The following is a 14,255-nucleotide window of genomic DNA, read 5'->3' as shown; positions in this document are numbered from 1 at the left end:
AAAACAAGTGCTTAAATCAGCTATATATTCACACACACATTCATCTGCCTTGCTTTGCTGCTCATGAAATGTTTTACTATAAGCTTCAGGTGTTAACATAAAATACTTCAACAAACAATTTTAACTGTGTTATAATTTAAGCAATCAGTATCAGACAACTTAGCAGTTACAGCTTTACCATGGAGTAAGGAGGTAAGGAACCATACCCAGAGCCCTTTGTAAACATTATACTGTTTACATAACATTTCAAACATATGAATAAAACTGTCAAAATGATCACCCTCTGTAAATTGTGGAATAAATTTACTGACTATTTGTTGGTTCTGGGGTTCAGTTATTCCATTCCCCATTACCTCCATGACCCTGGTGAAGAGTCAGCATCTCCTTCTCATGTTGACTCTGCCTCTCATTTTCCTCAGCTTCCAGATGTTTCAGTTTCTCATTTTCTTTGTCCTTCAGATATCTCAGTTTCTCATTTTTTCACCCTCCAGGTGTCTCAGTCTCTCAGCTGATTCTATTTCCAAATGTTTGGCCTCCAGTTCAGGTCTCTTTAACTCCAGACAGATTTGTAAGTCCTCTGTGGAAAGGATGAACTGCCCATTTTCTGAGAGTTGTACATCCCAAAGCCAGTCTGTTTGTCCTTCTGGTTGCTGGTTTGTGATGCATCTGTGACTAAGACTGCAATCATTTCTGCTTTAGTCAGGTTGGCATGCCCCAGTCCTCTGGTGTGGCACATCTCAGCCAGCTGGCTCCTTGTCAGCTTGTCATACTCCTTTGCTGATATCCTTGCTTGCTCTTCCTGACTAACTAAGCTAACAAAAAAATAAAACTATTGTGATATGAAACTGAATGTTCACTGTGTGGCTGATTGAGAGTACAAACACCTTCTTTAGTGACCACTGTTTACAGGCTAAAGGAGTTGAATACCCACACCCTGAATACTAATATGTGGCTATCACACCACTGCCAACCAATATATGTGACACCCCACCACTCGCCCAGTAATCAAGGAGCCTCAATCCTCACCACTAGCACCAGTGGGTGACATACATTGGGAGGATGACAAGTACACACACATTAAAGTGCAATTTCCCTTAGGACCACACATAGACCACAGTCAGTCCGAGGCATTTTTTTTCCCTCTTTCTTCAGATCCCCAATAAGACTCTCCAATGGAACAGCTATAAAGTTGAGATCTCAGCTGATTGACCAAGCCAAGAACTCCAGCAACCTCTCTGTCCTACCAGTGCTTTGTGTCCCTGCCCAAGTAGCTGATACACAAACACTTTGAGGTTTGATTTACACACACACACACACACGCACACACACACACACACCTGGGAAAGGCTGGCACAGGTTTACTACCTATGCCCCCTTATACCCAGACTATAATGTAGCTATCACTGTCACCAACCATGTCCTAATCAGCTACTTTAAGGCCCTTTACAAAAGGGTGCCCAGTCTTACTGTGTAATGTTACTATCAATACAAATGGCAGTGTCACCAAATAAATATACAAGTACTCTCAGAACTTAAATAGGTTTCACAAATGTCAGCCACAATGAAAGGTTTAAATATATTTACTAATACATCATAAAAGAACAAGAAAATACTCAGTATATAATCACAGCTATATTAGCATTCAGAATAAGAGGAAATATTTGAAACAGCATTGCAGGACAGTCTCAAAAAAATCAAGAAAACATCTAAGCTATACTTCACTATATTCCTGACTATCCTTAAGAGAAATTACTGTACCCTAGTTAACTTACTCACAGAGCAACAAGGCAGATGTGGTGAATGGGTCTTCCAGCTGATACTGTCAGGTCAAAGACAAAATACAAAATGCTCAGTCTTTCTTTCAGAGAGTTCTTAAATTAATATCCCAAACATTACTGCCAAGACAGCTTGCAGAATGACATCACCTCTTGTCATCTCACTCCATCCCAGGTGAAAACCCCACTGATGTAGCTGGTAGCATTTAGCATCTTCCTATGGAAATACATGAACAAGGATGTTTCTTAGATCCAAGACAGATCCTGGAATTCATAAATTAATAATCACTTCCAGGGCAATACAAAAAACTTCTAGTTCTAGACATTGTGTCTGTTACTGCACTGAAACTGGAAGATAACATATTTGTATTATGTGATCATAAAGTAATTTAAATTTCCAGCTTTTTCTGAAATTAACTTTTTGTGTTGCAGTTTCCATTGTTAAAATATATACATTTAAACAGTTATAATAGTGTAGATACATTTCTGTTCTTTTCCAGTAGGGCACATTGTGGATGCATCTTTAAACTCAGTACTATACAAACCCTGTTCAACACACACGTCTGTACCAGCAATTTGATATATTCACAAATGGCAAATAATTTACAAAATTCCAGATTGCTGGCCTGGCATTTGTGACACATGTTGCAGCTTTCTACAACAGTTCAATGTCATTTTTGTCTTTCTTAAAACAAGACATTAATTTAGCTCTTATGATAGAAAAAGGGTGACTATTTTTATATGAATATATGAGAGAGGTATGAGGCCTATATAGGTTCATAGGAGATTACTAGGCTAACAGCTTAAACGCTCTTACAAGCCTAGCCATTATTACCCAAAATTTAGCTCATTTACAGTCCCTAAGGGCTAGAGAATGGCTTTAGGTTTGTGCCTATGCCTTTGAATATTTACAGACTGACACTGTCCATAAACAACATGGGTGCCACCCCCAGGAGTGAATTTATGATTCCCCATCCATTGATCCAAACTAATTTTGAAGAGGGTCAGGGAAGGGCTCTGCTTTACATGATTAGGAAGCCTGTTCTAGAGAAGGGGTAATCCATGAACCCATATATCTCTCTCCAGCATGTTCTGTTTATGTTATAACCAGGTTTAGATCCCTAGATTTGTTGACCCTTGTGTGGTTTGTGTAACAATCCCATCAGGGCTGGATTTGTGAGTGCCTTGTAGGCTAGGCATAGATCACCCCTTAATAGTTGACAAGAGACAGAGTAAAGGGATTTGCTTTTAGTCTATCTACATAGGACATGTTGTTTACACCCTGTATTTTATTTTAATAAACCTCTGAGGCTGTTCCAGGTGTTGCAAGTGCCAGGTCAAAGTACATGCCAAAAGGTGCATTATATTTGATTATTGGTCTGATAAGGGCTGAGTACAGTGGGATTATAACTTCAATGGATCTGGATGCCATTCCTTTGCTTATAAGCTGTGACACATAGAATGACTTCCTCACCCCTGTGGACATGTAGCAGTCAATGTTCAGGCTACTATCTATCTCTGTGTACCTAGATTGCTCATCTCAAAGTCCTGCCGTAGGGGTGTGCTAATAATTATGTAATTTTCAGGATTATTTGACTTTCCAAAGGGTATGATTATACATTTTTTTGCATTTAGTTTTAGGCCATGGCTCTGACACCAATCATTTGTGTGAGTCAGACCTTTCTGAAGGATACCTACACCACTGGGGGAGTCAGTGGTTGCCCCCAACTTGCTGTTATACAGCAAAGTTAGTCAGCCAGATCTGAGCAATTATATGATATTATTATCACAAAAGATTTTAATGTCTCCATCTGTGCAGTGTAGACCTATAAGAGTTACCCCATTACAAGACCTTCATCTAGAGAAAGGACTGTGATGCAGCATTTCAGAAAAGGGACTTTGGAGAACATGATCCCTCCAATTAGTGCTCATGCACTCTAGATAGAATTGTGGCTGTGCAGAAACATGAATTCATACAGGGCTCAATGCACCAGATGCAACATTTTGAATTATGATCAGCAAGGAAAGTTGTTAGGAACACACAAATAAATTTCATAACTTGTGCTGTGTGTCATGAACCCCATTTCTCAACTCCATTTGCTGGAGTCCTAAGATGCTCACAATCAGTAGTAGTAAATGGATCAATAACTGACAGAAAGTTCATAGTATCATGGGAAATACAGACCAAAAATGATTTTTAAAAATGTAGTCACCCCCCATTTCAAAAACTATGTATAGATAGGTAGTACAGTTGAAAAGAAACCAATACTACTAAAACCAGCTTGAGAGGCACAACTATATTTATAAAGTCAGTTAGTAACTACTACCACATGGACACATGGTCTATCAGTGGAGAGTGAAGACTAGTTCCTGTCTATTTGTCCACCTCAAGGAAAAGGCCAAACCATCCTCCAAAAATCCTTGAGTTCATTAGGATGAGAATGTAATGTAGAAAAGCTGAGTAAAACTCTTGATTGAGATCATTTTCCCAGTTCTTTCAAGATTATTCCAATAAGATATATTTTTAATACCCGAGGAAGCACTCTTTGTGAAAGTTTGCATCCTTTTTTTTTTTTTTTTTTTTTTTTTTTATAAAGTGGCCCTTCATGTTATTTTTGAGCGAACTCTATTTGTTTTGGTGGTATTGTAGATTGATCTTGCTTGGAATGAATCTGCTGGAGCTGCCTAGTGCTTGGAAAGATGTACCACCTAGCTGTCATCTTAGGTTCATAGGTAAGTCATAGGTTAACTGTACTTGCAAGCCATTTTAAGCCTAGCCAGTTTTCCTTTTGGTACTTGAATTAGCCTACTCTGTTTGGTGTTAGACTGGCCTTACCGATTCCATGGTTGAAAATGATATGTTACCCCTAGTGAAAATAACTGGGATCACACCACAGATGATTTAATGGGACCCATGTGTGGGATAAAGCATTTTGGATCTGTCTCTTTGTAGTGGGGGTCGATTTTCTATTATCCATCCATAGAGCCAAGTTGCACTTGAATTTGGATTTGGCTGTGTTTTATTTTATGTGGATATGAAGTTTGTTCCAGAGCAGTGATACCTTGTGTGAGTTATAGCTGTCCCTCCAAATCATTCTGTTGATATTGCAGAAGCGGTTTAGATCCCTGGACCACATGTTTCTGATGACATTTAATTTACTGATGCTCAGTAGGTCCATCACTGTTGGATAAGAGGATGCCTTGTATGCCAAACATGGGACACCTCTTAGTAGTCTATAAGATACTGAGGATAGTGATAGGATTTTGAGTTGGTCCATTTAGGACATATTGTTTAGGCCTTGTATCCTTTTAGCAAGGTACCTCTGTGGAAATTCTAATTGTTGCATGTGTCTGAACAAATACATGCCAGTGGGGACATTATACTCAATGACTGGCCTAATGCATGCTGAGTAAAAGGGGACAATAACATCTCTATTTCTAGATGCAGTCACTTTGTTTATAAGCTGTGCAATATAGCTGGACTTTCTTATGACAGTGGACACATATTGGTGGAAAGTTAGATCACTGTCCACAAACCTTCCCAAATCCGTTGATATTTTTAATGAATATTATGACTGTTCATACACTGCAGTAGTAGAGGTGGGTGATGCATAAAGCAAAATGATTGTTTATGTGGCAGGAATATATTTATCTACATTAATCCTGGGAGTCAGACAAGTGATCAGCTGCAGTTTGTCTAATTGATACTACTGCAACAGCATTTCACTGAAAGCCACTCTCAGTAAATGTTACATATCCACTTTTCACTCTGCTATGTGACCTTGGAGTTGGTATATCAAAGTCAGAGAGGACTGAGGGAGGTCTCATCCCCATTTGGAGGATTGTAACTAGTACTATGGAAAACATATTGGTGGAAAGTTAGATCACTGTCCACAAAAGTTCCCAAATCCTTTGATATTTTTAATGAATATTATGACTGTTCATACACTGCAGTAGTAGAGGTGGGTGATGCATAAAGCAAAATGATGGTTTATGTGGCGAGAATATATTTATCTCTACTAATCTGTCCAACTGATACTACTGCAACAGCATTTCACTGAAAGCCACACTCAGTAAATGTTAAATACCCACTTTTCCCTTTGTTATGTGACATTGGAGTTGGGATATAAAAGTAAGAGAGGATTGTGGGTGGTCTCATCCCCACAAGGAGGATTGGAGCTAACACAATGGAAAATAATGCTTACTTTGGAGTTTACTGAAATGGCTTTCAGTGAAATGCTTTTTCAGTGCTTGCAACTGGAGCATTTGCCCTCAGTGTATTATCATGAATCTATTATCCTACAGTATTTTCATGGATTGATTGCTTGAGATAAATAGGATACAAGAAAAATGGCTTTGGTGAAGACACCAGGATTGGATGGATTACCATTACATTTATGGAATACTAAAAAAGGATGATATTATCAAATTGTGGGTCAGACCTTTTAATGAAATTTGAAAGGGTTAATACTTGAAACCTGAAAGATCACTATTGCAGTAATCCATAAAGGGGGCAAGATTCACACTTTGCCATCTTCCCACAACCATTCTGTACTTAATCATTATTAGAGGCTTTTGTAGTACTATTGACAGTTCATTTGGCAATTTGCACCCCAGACATTATAGAAATGGATCAGAGTGTTTTTTAGGGGGGGGCCCGGGGTCAGCAGATCACTGATAATACCCTGAAAAAAATCTCTCTCCATTTACTAGGTTGTGTTGGTGGGTATAGATGTGCTAGAGTGGAATGGGTTTACTAAAAGATGGTATTATCAACATTCAGCTTACCAGATAGTGTTGTGCAGTTGTCATTGAATGTTTATATAGGTCATTGATATATCTCTCAACCTCTTAGTACAAAAAATCTGGACAAAGCCTCACAGAATGGGGGACAAAGGCCCAAAAATGGGGACAGGTTTTAAATATTGCTCTTATAACCTTAGAAAGTTGCTAGTATAACAAAATTTGTCACAGCAGACATTTTTCTGAAGGATATAAAGTCTGTAACACAAATGTATGTCATTATTTAGTGACTTCAGTCCTCAGATCATCCCAGTGATTTGCTAAAAAAATCAGAAATTTTGTGAGGAACAGACCAACAAAATGAAGCAAAAATCTGAACATTCTGTGAAAATCTGTAAAGTTGAGAGGTATGGATTGGCAAAGGTTATGACACAAACAAGAATCTCCATGTCATTCTCCATACAGAGGGGGACAAAGCAAGGTATGATATCTCCCATTTTATTTGCCCTCTACTTAGAACTCATAGCTGCAGTAATTAGACATTTGCAGGTTAAGATTTATAAGTGTAATGATAGAGAGATAAAAGATTTCATTGCTCATAAATAACATTCTTACATAGCTTATTAACCCTGAGAGAGATTTGGAGCTGTTACTCAATAAACTACAAATATATTACTTTTTCTTTTGGGCAATAAGATAAATCAAAACAAAGCAATGGCCATTACAATAAATTATGGCCCAAGAGATGCATTAAAAAAGAAGTACCCATATCTCTGGATTTCCCATTATATTAAGTAGTAAAAAGTCTGATTCCCTGTATTAGTGAACCTCTCTGAAGAGAAAACAAAAGGTGAGATACTAAAAAGAATTAAGAATGATATAAGGACATGGAAATGATTCTGTTAGAATCAGACCATACATTGCACAGTTTACACTTCTTTTGCTACTCTTTCGATTGTATGTGTTTCATTCTTTCCCTTGGGAGCCTGTTCAGGCTCTGTTATAAAATAGTTGAAAGTCTAATGTTAGATTTTTTGTGGAAAGGGAAAGCAGAAAGTTGCTTAGGACAAACTGGTTCTTGGAAAGATGCAGGCTGGTTTATCTATGTTAAATCCTTACTTATATCTGCAGTTGATTTAAATTAAGCTAGTGTATCAAATGCAATCCCTTATTATAGGGCTGCTTGGAAACATATACAGTACTCCACTTAATGGGATTACAGCAAGGAAGAAGGAACTACAGTGCTTTATTGGTATTACCTAAGAAGAAAAGGCCCAAAAGAACTAAAGTGCTTTATTGGTATTATCTAAGTGGAGAAGGCCTGTATTAAATACCCAATTCAACAGTCATCCTGAAATTAAAAAAAAAAAAAGGTGTGTGTGTATTAATTTTACTAGTGTGACACTGTCACTTGGGCAATCCCCCAGATGTTTCTACCTTCAAACAGTGGAACAAAAAAGTCACTAGGTAAAGAGCTATGTGTCTGCATAGTAACTGTTCCTTAGTTTTCTTGTATATGAGCTCAACACATTCCTTGCTATAGTTGCTAAGACACAGGAAGTATTTTAAATCAGTTAAACTGTTGTAATGCAAATCATAGCTGTTAAAATGATTACCACAACTCATGCTCAACAATAGTAATCACACATCACATACTTGCATGGATTAATCAGCACCTATTCTACAGTATCAACTCAACCCCTCCCAACAACTTTTGCCTGGGGCAGCTGCAGCCATACCCTTGTCAGGCCATATCTATTGCTTTGAATTATACAATGGATGACTACATGGATAAGGTCAAAGAGAGTATTTGAAAACAAGATGTTTTTTTAAAAAATAAATAACTAGCAATTTGGATTATGCTGTTAAAAATGATAGAATGGAAAAGTGTTTGATGGTCCAGAAAATCCTAAGCCAGCATTAGTGAACTTGCCTTTTGAGTCTGAGTACATTACAAAAGGCCCGCAAGGAATTAAAAGTAGGTGTTTCCACTAAGCTGAAGGAGACTTGGGTAATTCTGTTATCATGGCAGATTTCTCAAGAAATAAGAGCAATAGCTTGCAACTTGGCCAGGTGTGCAGCCAAGTCCAGGGAGTTCAAAATCTATGCATGCAGCTAGAATTGGTGATGGAAAGGAATAAAGCTTTGACTACAGCCTAGATAAACTGAGGTCATTTAGTAACTCAGGTGCTTAATGATGCTGTCAGGAGAAGATGGACATGTCCATCATGTGGGTAGGGGCAAATAGAACCAAATGCATATTATATATGTCCTCTCATTGGATGGGTTATGATGCAAAGAGATGGTCTTGGTGTAGGAGTTTGGCTTGACAAGCTACTGAGGGTTGCTAGCCTTCATAGTTGTTATACAACAGCATGCACTTCAAGAGGAAGGCATGTGAGTCTCACTGGTGTCTGGATCACTAATTTCATTGGGCAATATTAGGTGACTCAGATGGCTTCATTGGCAGAAGGCTAGTGAGAGCACAAAAAACCTCAGGGCTACCTGAATGATGGCCTCCTTGACAACTCTTGCCTTAGTACTGAGTGGAAATCCTAGAACTGAAGAATGAATGGACCCTGTTTGAAATGGGGAGACATGATAACAAGCACAAGTAAAGAAAATCACATATAAAAGAAAAATCTTGATGGAAGTGCTTTCATCATTATTTCTGCACCAAAGCATATATACAGCAAATGGTTCTGCAAGCCCAGTATGGTTACTCGAGATGAGAGAATGGAGAGAAAGCTAATTGGTTACATGCACTCTGCAATTATTCAGCATTATCAGACTTTAAGGCAAGGTTGCATGATGTACTGAATGAGCTCATTTTAAATCGTCTTCACCTAACCCCGATGGATTTTGATTATGACAAGATAAGAATTGTAAACTGCCTTTAAGTCACTGCAGATTATTACATTTTTATGACTGTGGCAAATAAGAACTAGCCTATAAAATGGAATTTACGTCAATCCCTAGATGTTAAGGAAATTAGGGAACTGATGGGCAACGTGATTAAAAGAGAGAAAAGGGTTATACCTGAAGGGCAATTGCAAAAGTATAAGGATAAATGATTACTTCTGCTCAGATACTGGGATATTACATTATCAATATTAAATGAGATGGGACTGTATACAGAAGTGGAAATGCAACAGATGTGCATGGTAAAATCAACATCAATAAATTTATAAGGTAAAACAATGTGCTCTAAAGAAATATTTAATATAAAATTAATTGATTCATTATTTACTTGTTTGTCTTGTTTGAGCAAATTATGGTTAGGATTTCCACAGTTACCTATTTTATTTTATGTCTGTTACACATTGTTAATTGATTTATTTGTTAATTTTTTATTATTTATAACAATTTTGTTACAGTAAAGTCATGTTAAAATAATCCAGTAAAGCCATTTCATTCTTAATGTAAAGGACATTTAACTACCTATATTTCAAATACTTTCATTCAGATAATTAAATATCCAAGCAGACCCAAAATTATAAAGTTTTTCTTGACCAATAGAAACAAAACCAAAATGGAAATACCTTTGCATTAGATGACAAACTATCCCCCGGATTCACGAAACCTCTGTGTAAGACTTAATATGTCTTACTCGGAGGCTGCAGTTGAACGGTATGATGTCAGCATGCCATGAATATTCATGAGGGCACACTGACTCATCCGTAACTCTTACAATGACTGAGTAGGAAAGCAGGGGGCGTGTCCGACTGCCGAGCAGTCTGAAAGTCCACGCCCCTGCAAGGTTTTAAAAAGCATAATGTCAACAGACAAGACCGAGTTCGCTCAAATGTACTTGCACCCAACACCACACTCCCTGACACTGTAAACCCCCATCACAGTTATGAAACGTAAAATATTAATTTTATTTTTTTAAATCCATGATATAGCTGCCCGTACTTGCACTTGTTTGCGCGGGTGTGCCCATTGCTTAACCACAGTTAGCAATTGTGATATTGAAGAGCATATAAGAACTACTAATGCAAATTAAGCCAAATAGCAATAGCATAATGGTAGAGCGTATGCACAAAGAGGAGGCATTCACGATTCGAGTCCCACCACTCCCCTTCTTATTTATGTTTTAAATCAGTATTTGAAATAATACCAGACATATATGAATAAAATTTTATTAAAAGCAGTGACATGGCCAATGTATCAGTGACCAAAATATATATTTCGAAAGGACCCAGATATATAATAGGCTGCTGTTAAGCAACGCTTTACCCAGCTAAACAGAGGTGTCCATATTTAAATAGCACTTTACCCAGCTAAGCAAAGTTGCCCATAGTTTAATAGTGCTTTACCCAGCTAAACACAGGTGCCCATAGTTTAATAGCACTTTACCCAGCTAAACAGAGGTGCCCATAGTTAAATAGAGCTTTACCCAGCTAAACAGAGTTGCCCATAGTTTAATAGCACTTTACCCAATGCAAAAGGGTTGTCCAACATTTAAAAGTGCTTTACCCAGCCCAATGTGTTTGCTCAGGCGTGCGCGCTGTGCCAATCAGGGCACCGTAGGGCACCGGGGAGCAACGTAGAGCTAAGTTGCTTAAACACAGCCACACCCCCTAGTCTGTCTAGACAGTATTAAAATAAAAGAATGACACGGTTCGAGCCCAGGACCCTGTGCATCATAATCAAAGTACAGAACCACTAAGCCATGACAACATAGGGGAAGCAGCCACTATTAACATTCATATACTTATGAATGGTAGTTGAACCATTACTAAGCAGGTCTGCAGTCAGCCGTGAATTTTACAAAATGGCCAATCACAAAAAAGTGCGGGAAATGCACCATATTTAAGCCCCATAGGCGTACATACTCGCCATAACTGATTGGAGCTCACATTTGCAGTCAGAATGGCAGGTGCAGGAGAGGGTTCACGCTTCCGACCGCAACGTTGGGTCATCGAGGATTCCAAATACATGGTTTGGCTCCTTGTCCACCATCACGAGTCAAGACTCCTGCAGGGCCAGTTTCAAGGGAAGGAGTACAAGGCAGAGGCTTGGAACCGGTTAGCTCGTTACCTCACCAGTGCCACAGGTGTTCCCCGGACTGGTGAGCAGGTCCATCACCACCATGCAGACCTGAAGAGACGAAAGCAGGTCTGCCTGAGCCAGTGGATACAGGAGGACCATGGGATGCAGAATGCCCCAGAACTGAGTATGCAGCCATGGAATGCAGTATGTAAGAATTGATAATGGAGTATGTATAACGGATAGGTATGTCTCAATATCCCTTCATTTACTTTACAGCTGCAGGTGACCATGCTACGAATTAGCAAGCCTATGCTGATAGGCTGCTAAGGCTATGCCACCAGGCAGGTTAGTGATTATTCTGCATGTATTGTTATATAAAATATGGGAGAGAGCATGAAAGAAAGTGTTGTAGTCCAATAAAACAGCCATAGAATTGCCTGAATAAGACCTCTGCATGTACTGCCAGATAAAAACATCAGAGAGGCAGAAAAAGAGTGTAGTAACCTATTAAGAAAGGTAACATATGTCTAGAATAATATCTCTGCAAGCACTGTCATATAACATAAGTGAGTGAGCCTGAACAAAGATTGTTGTAACCTATTAATAAAGGTATAATATGTCTTGAACATGTCTGCCATAAACACCGTTAAAACAAATAAAGGAGTGAGCCTGTGGAAAAGTGCGCAATGTCATTAATAAAGGTCTAAAACCCAGAGTGTGTCTGTGTCACAGAGTTTGAAATGTTGTTGTACCCTTGCATTATACAAACAGTACTGTTTGAAAATGTGCTGGCAACCCAGAGTTATGCAGTCCCATATAAAGTGGGTGATGGAAGTGCTAGTAGCTGTGAAACATATATACAGTCTACAATAATCAGTTACTGGCTGGCATGAATAAGTAAACCCGGCACACATGTAGCATGTAATTATTCACCAGAAATGTGAATGTGTGTAAAGAAATGCAGGGTTCTGTACAAATCGAAGTGAAAATGTCATGCGAAAACATCCCAGATATGTAGATAAAGAAATATAAATGCAAGCAATAAATATGTAGCAGTAACACCTGCATCCTGGACAGTTAGTATGTCAGATATAGGTCAGGCATATATTGAACTAGCCAAACCCATGACACAACCTAATGTATGGTGACAAGTGTAATAATACAGGTAGGGGATCTACACTTGCAGTCACTGGGACTGTAGTGTAGACTAAAAGGTCATTATAAGATGTTAACCGAGGTTTTTACTACACCCTACCGTATGTGCATAAACCATGCAATTCCACACCTCAACGGGTATGTGTAACCTTAAATATTTGTTGGGACATATGTCATATTGTTTTATAAATATTTGCATTGATGTTGATGCATGTGCCCTGTTCAAACACCACGTTCATGGTGGCCTGTTGCTACCAAACATCCCTGCATGCTGTTGGAATATCCACTGTCGTTCAATATATGCATGTGTTATGCTTGCTGTTCAATTGTTGGAACCTTGGTGTATTGGGTTAATGGGAATATTACTGCATGCTGTTACAACTAATCTGGAATGCTGTTGTTTATGTTGTAATTAAACACACCTAATCACAGAACGTATGGGAAGGCCAGTCCCAGTGGACCCACCTGTCCCTCCTCAGTTGGCGAGTGCACCTGGCACCAGCAGCTCCGGTGCCCAGCCCAGGCACCCCTCCTCCGTTGGTCCTGTGCCACGTTCAGGTGGAAGCGCTGCAGGGGATGGGGCTCATCCCCCTGTGCAAGCATGGGAGGAGAAGGGCCACCTGTCACCCTTCGAAGGGTCCGGGCTGTGGTGCGTAGGGAGATCCAACATTCAGTCGCTGATCCCCTAGGCCAGCTTGAGGCGAGAGGGGCACATTTCTCGGGTGAGCCTGCCCATCCTACTCAGCCCCCAGCACAGCCACCCTCGGGGCTGTGAAGGTGCAGTAGTGACTGCCCATGGGTGGGGATCTCAGTTCCACTGTTACCATCTGTGGGCTCATGGGCTTGCAATTTCCAAATAACCTTCCCCGTCAATTGTTCACCCACCCCATGTGTCAAACTCCGCCCCTGTATGCATCTTGTTTGTCTTGTCTGTTTACCTCCCCACCTTACCTCCCCAAATATACCTACATCCTCTACCTCACATTCCACTCTCACCTGAAAAACAAATAAAAAAAAGGGCAATCTGTTCCCACAAAAAAATTACGCCCCATACATAGCTGCCCAATTCATACACATGTCCACTGGACATGTAAACTGATAATTCTAATTGGCAGTACAACATATTTTGTTGTCCTCGCCCCTCTCTCAGGGGTGGAAGGTTTCAAATTTCACACCAAATGTCATACATATGCACAGCTGTTGCTAGTAAAGAAATGGGCAGCTATGGACCTTCCCTACACCCATCCTGCATATCCTGAGCTGGTTTCCCTACTGTCTTTCCCTCTTTGTGCTCCCTTTTTCCTATCTCCCCATTTTCTTTTCTTTAAAAGAAATTAGTGTGGACGTTAATGGGAGTAAGCACTTTTAAGCAGTAGTTAGCGGGGGTGCGCAGGTGCGAGCTTGTGTGCACTTAGCTAAGCATTGCTAAGCCTCGCGCAAACCCACGCAAACCTGCTTACAACTGCTTAAAAGTGCCTTAGTCACTCTGTATGACAAGGCGCTTTTACTGCTCAGCAGCAAAATAAAATACCCTTGTCAGTCTCAAACCCGGGACCTTGGACTCACCAGTCTGCATGAAGTACCACT

Source organism: Protopterus annectens, chromosome 7.part0 (assembly GCF_019279795.1).
Source record: "Protopterus annectens isolate FY-2018-M chromosome 7.part0, PAN1.0, whole genome shotgun sequence".
In the NCBI taxonomy this organism is placed as follows: domain Eukaryota; kingdom Metazoa; phylum Chordata; order Ceratodontiformes; family Protopteridae; genus Protopterus; species Protopterus annectens.
This window is presented reverse-complemented; position numbering follows the sequence as displayed.